The 6,150-nt window shown below is 38.1% G+C and overlaps 1 protein-coding gene across 1 annotated transcript in view; it reads right to left on the reverse strand.

Annotated features, from left to right (window-relative positions):
• The window catches only part of TLK1 (tousled-like kinase 1), a 50,389-nt gene that overhangs the window by 42,687 nt on the left and 1,552 nt on the right, over nucleotides 1-6,150 (reverse strand). The window contains exon 2 of the mRNA XM_009878914.1: nucleotides 568-572. The gene's annotated coding sequence lies outside the window, so the exon portion shown is untranslated. The remainder of the gene's footprint in view (nucleotides 1-567; nucleotides 573-6,150) is intronic.

Consider the following 6,150-nt stretch of genomic DNA (forward strand, 5'->3'; position numbering starts at 1 on the left):
AGTGGTCCTTCACCACAAAGCCTCCTCTGATGGAAGAAAACCACACCAAGAGAAAAAATGGTCGGGAAGGAAACATCGGGATACGGTGCTGTTGCCAGAGCCTTCTTTTGAAAAATCAAACCGCAAGTGGCAGGTAGAGGATACTGCATTTTCTTTCTGGAGGTGGAGGAGTTTACAGATGCAGACACATACGGAACTGGAGTCTCCTTTCCAGCAATGCAGGGCAATTGCCCAGTTTGAAACTGCAGCTGGCTTATTATCAGCAGTTTTAACGCCGCTTCTGAACTTGCCTAGTAAAAATTCCTCCAATTTCTGCATATTTTAGTAAGCTCTCCAGGGTCAAGACTGTTTTACTACGTGTATGTGCGGTGCAGAACAATTAGGAATCATCTTTAAACTCTTGCTTCCTAAAATGCGCTTCTGTACTGCTTCCAGGAGTTTAAAAACCAAACTGTACACTTCCCATGCCCAAAAAGTATTTCTTACATTTACAAATTGTGCAATAAAGCTTTTTCTTTCTCTCTTTTTTTTCTTCTTTTTTCTTAAGTAGATGTGTACACCACATACCTTTCCTGGTATGTAATCCATACCTTAACCAGAAAGTATTGCTCTGGAACAGCGTAAGAAACTAATCACACCAGATTTGTCAAGTGAGTTTAAATGATTATTGTTTTGCTTCATAAACAGTAGAATTGTTTAAGTGTGTAGACTCTGAAATAATCAATATTAATTTACCAAAGTAATCCATTTAATGAAGTAGGACTGACAATATTTTTTTTATTTACTAGCCTACTTCATAGTCCCTGCCCACAGAAGTTCAGAGCTTACTTAAAATTACTGACATCATTCTAGCAATTACAAACCACGTGTATACTACAGAAATAGATACTACCTTACCCTATAGTTTATTTTATGATATATGGGAAAGTAATAATCACAGTGGATAGCTAAGGCTCATTCAAAGTGTGCAGGGTAGCTACTGCAAGTTTCATGTACTGTATCTAGATACTAACACACTGAACAGATTAGCACCCCTGGGCTACCTTACCAGTCAGAACGGTAATTTAGCAGCTAGAGGGGCAGTCCACAGCACAGAGGAAAAACAATCTATTATTTTTCTGCTCAGATTTTAAAGCCTACATATGTCAATGAATGCACTGTATTCTCTTCACTACTTCTAGTTTTTTGGTTTGATTTTTGGTTCTGGATATTTAATAATAATAACAAAAACAACACACACTCCTCCATCCCCACGATGTGAAGGCTAAGACAGAAAAGCTGGATTCAAACCCTCTTTTAAACACAGAGTAAATCCTAGAAAGATCTATTAAACTGCCTTCCTCATGCTGTAATGTAAAATACACTATTTGCTGCCAGACACACAGCTTTTCTTTTCAAGAACACACAGTTCTGTACTATCCTTCAGCTCTAAACACGTTACCTACTTTTAAAAGGTACCATAAACCTTAAGGCACTTCATGTAAGGAAAAAAAAAATGTATTTTTTTAAACACCAGACTCTATAAATTCTCCTGCTCACAGAACACCTTGCTGACCACACAACATGAACTTACAGTTTTGAAAATATGCCAAGCCTTCTTACATGAACAAGCTTCATTCCCACCCCTGAAAGCTCACTCACCAACTCAAATGGCACACAATCACGTTACACAAGCACCTGCAGCATGTTTACAACAATGTTAATGAAAGACTGGCATTGCTACCACCCACTGCCATTTGTACTTCCACTATCTTCCAAAGAGAACACCTAGAAGATTACCTGAAAGTCACAGAAAAGCCCTAAAGAACGACTTCTCTTTGTTTCTTATAACTGCTGCAGATTTTTGAATGGTGCTTCTAATTTTTTAAAAGTTACCAACACTACCTAGCTGTTGCATTTTTTGGGAGTGGTGGTATTTTCCATACTGATTTATATTTCAGAACCATATATAGCCTCTCTAAAAGCTAATGCAAAATATACAAATTTCTTGTCCTGAAAAGGACACTTTTTCAAGAACTCCTGAAAATTACTCTAAATTCCTCTGAGAATTTGGGAAGCAATGAGTTATGTCCAAAGTCAAAGTTATGAATTCAAAGAACAATTTGTAAGTTTTTTCATGGCACTGCGTATAACCTAGCAAAACGGAGATATAAAAAAAAAAAAATAAAAAAAAATCGGAGGATTCTCCATGGTAGCTTTAATTTTTCACAGCTGGTGACCATAAAATAACAAAGAGCAACTTCATCTGTAACCACACTCCCAAATACACAAATACTTGCAAAAGATCCAGTTATTTAACCGAGTACTTGTTCATACCTCAGTAAAACTGACATTTTAAGAGAAAGTTTAGCAAAGAGTTTCAACTGCAAGTTTCACCTCCTTAAACTGGGTATTTTGGGATATACACGTACTACGATCTTTATCTCCAACACTGCTAGACTTCAGAGCCGTGCTGCAGACCCAAACACAAAGGCTTGCCAGATCAGACATATTTTTCTTTTCCACATATAGAATGAAGCTCTAAGACTCAATCTCTATCTTCAACTCTCTTATTACCCGGAATGCACTCTTGTTATCTGGCAATTAATTACAGCTTCGGGATGAAGAAAGACCAACAGCTTCACACATTGTCAGCTTTCTACAATGAAGATCAAGTTCATTATGCAGAAGCCAGATTCTTCTTAGAACAACCCTCCAGATTAGATTGAGGCCCCCTTCTCCTGAATTCAAGGCCAGCACAAACCACCTTTCACTTAAGTGAAAAGCACACTGGTTTGGTCTGGTTTCTTTAACAGACTTATATGCATATAGCTTTTAATGCCAAAGCAAAATACTTCAACACGGAGACCTATCTATTGAAGAGAAGAAGACGGTTCAACAATAGCCCAAACGTAAATCGAATTTCCTGATGTGCTCCTAGGAGGCACTCAAGATTTCATGGTAACACACATCATGGTATGAGAATTACGTCCATCATATTGTTAAGAACACTTCACATTAATATTGATACTATCGCCACGTAAGTCTATTCAATGACAGTAGCATCCTTTCGATCAGTAAATCTAACTCATATCCAGCTGTAAGGGTGAGGGGTGGGGAAAAAAAGTAGACATTTCAAATGGCAAGAAAAGCAGCCTGGAAAGCAGCCGGTTTTTTGTGTTTTGGTTGTTTTTAAATAATCAAAATTTCTTTAAAGATACCACACAATCTTTGAAGTTATTAACTCTAGACTTTAATCATGGTAACTATTCCAAGTATAGAAAACATTGTCTAAGAGCACTGTAATGCAATTCCTAAAGCCTTTAAGTATTTCAGTTTTGAATATCCTAAACACACATTTATCCCATCATGTTGATTCTCTAATAATTTAACTTCATAACAATTGAGTGTGACAGCTCGTCATTTGAGAATACACGTATACCAGCAGATAAAAGGAAAGCTTTAAAATATAAAATGAAACACACTACAGAAAATTACTAAAAACACAGATTTTAAAATCCTTAAGCAATCTCCTAAGGGAAAAAAAAAGCCTACATAGCTACTTTTCTTCTTTCACCAACATGAGGATGCATCTTGTTTCTGCATCCATGTGTATTTCCATTAGTGAACTACTCTTATCTCATTTGGAAAAACAAAAAAACAAACCAAACAAACCCAGCCAAGCCACCACTCAACTTCATTCTTCTCTCTCATCTTTTTGAAACTCTGGACTTTTTCATTCTCCAGAAATATAAGTTAACAAAGCTAACATTTCTGCCTCCAAGTAAACAAGCTGTGACAAATCAATCTGTAGTTACGCTAGCAAGTGATCATCACATTGATCAAGGTCTCCTCCTATTAACAGTAAAGCTTTCAATTTATTACAGCTTATTCTTTATACATCCTTCAGTACCTTATAAAGCAAATGAGGAATAAAGCAACTCAGAACATGCTGTCAGCGTAGGAATATACAGAGCTCTAAACTACAAGCCTAATCAAGTGAAAAAGCACAGCAAACCAAAATACAGTAAGACATCAAACTGAATCGAGTGAATGCAAATTTCTTGATTTCTAAGCTGGAAAAAAATGACACCTTTTCCTTTTAGAGCAGAACATTTGGGCTTTGAGATTCTGAAATTAATCAAAAAAACCCAACAAAAACAACCACAACACGAAGTCAACCTGTGTTGCTAAATCATGTCTTGAATAGTCTTTCTTCCACAGCATGTCTTGGGGAATCACAGAGATCATAATTGGAAGTAGCCTTGAAAACCTCCAATGTGCTAAGAAAACAAGTTAAGACAGCCGTACGATGGCATGAAGCCAAGCAGCAGTAGTTTGAGAAGAATTCACTTCCAAGATAACAGCAAAACCGCAGCCTGCCCTGAGCAGAAGGCTTTGAAGCGCATCACCATCCAACACGAATCACAATCGCAAGGCCACAGCCCGTAAGCACTGCGGCCTCAGAAGTCAGGAAGGTCCCACTCAACCTAAACCAGCAGTTAGTAGGGCAGACAGCAAGACCACCTTTGACATTTAAAGTAAAGTAAAACAAACAAAAAAGATCCAAAACTATACTTACCTCCTAACAGGAACATTTCTCACTGAAGTCATCTTCTCTGTTTAGGCACCTTGGTTTCCTAATAAACACATTCTCTACCTCTGCTAAGGTGCCTAGGTGAACTTAAAATGCTTTTCTACACAGAGTTCTTATTCCACCAATCTCCTTAAAATGACAAAGAACACATCCAAAAGAGTGGGCAGAGGGATGCAAACAAGCAAAAGGTGACTACTGCTTATGGGAGGCTGGAGGGTGAAAGAAAGGAGGGAAAAAGCCTGATAATGAGCAGGCGGACAGATCAGGCTCTAGTCTGCGTAGAACTCGTGGGAGGAAGATAACAACTGGCAAATTTTGGCCTAAAAAAGCACAACTATGGTAAATCTAACAAATTACAAGAAAAAATCATCCCTATAAACATCAGAAGACAGTAGTTTTGGACAAATATTATAAAATTTCTGTCTGCTGATTACAGTTTTATGATTGTTGGATGCAAAAATCATTAAAATACAAAGTAGAGAAAATAAGGTTTCTCTGATGGGGGTGGGAAGCAACTTCTGGATAATTTTCCATGAAGTAAAGAGTTGACAAGGAAGTGTATTTTGGATAGGCTGTTGGGTTACCTGGACTCTAGCATTTGACATCAATTCTGGTGCTGAAAGAACAGGAAAATGTTGCCCATGTCCCTTCTCTCCCCAGGATGCAATTTACTTCTTTTTGGAAATCCCTTTCGAAATTTTAATGAAACAACTGTAGCTCACTTTTCTAAAATGCAGTTTGAACATTTCTTATTTCACTTTTACCAACAGTTCAACAGTCCAGAAATTTGATGTGAAAGAAAGAAAATTGGCTGCTGGATAGATAAGTAATTTTCTGCAAATCATTCTACACCAGAAATCAATGTTTTAACACTAAAAAAAAAAAAAAATAAAAAAAAATTGTAATGATCTTTCGACTTCATCTCCGTGCTGCCAGCTTTTGGATTTCAATTTTCTGGCCAACAACCTGGAAAGGAAAAGTGAATTATGGAGAAATATGTTCCTAAGGGAACCTCTGCTAACGCCTTAGAGAAAGACTTATGAGTAAACCACTTGGGCCAACTCCAGATTAGCTAGAAGACATCTGTGGGTAACAATTTAAGAATATTTAATTCTCCCTGCCTTTCAGCTAGGTGCCGTATTCTAAGGATCCCTTAGCCATTATGTTTCTCATCAGATGGCTGTAGGCAGCAGAGGCGGAGACGAATTTACAAGTTGCCTACCAATGCCTTTATTTGGCCACAAACCAGCCACATATACTCATGCGTGTGGGTATACACCACAAGGATGGCAACTCAGAACGGCTCATTCAGAGCTCAGGGACTGATTCATGCAACAGAGAGGACAATAACTCCCCAAGGGTCTATTCTGTTCTTTTGTAACTGGGGCTGAACCAGGCATGAAACTATGTCCAAGGCAAGCCAGTGATGCCACATTTCTGACAAGTCCCTCTATCGATCCTGCCTCTTGGAAGAAAGGCCGAATGGCCCGAAAGCTCAAGAGCAATGCACGGGCCTCCTGAAGCAAAGAAGAGCTCTTCCTTCTGAGCGACAGCATTTTCACTACATATGGCAT

The sequence above is a fragment of the Apaloderma vittatum genome, unplaced genomic scaffold (genome assembly GCF_000703405.1).
Source record: "Apaloderma vittatum isolate BGI_N311 unplaced genomic scaffold, ASM70340v1 scaffold12351, whole genome shotgun sequence".
NCBI lineage: Eukaryota > Metazoa > Chordata > Aves > Trogoniformes > Trogonidae > Apaloderma > Apaloderma vittatum.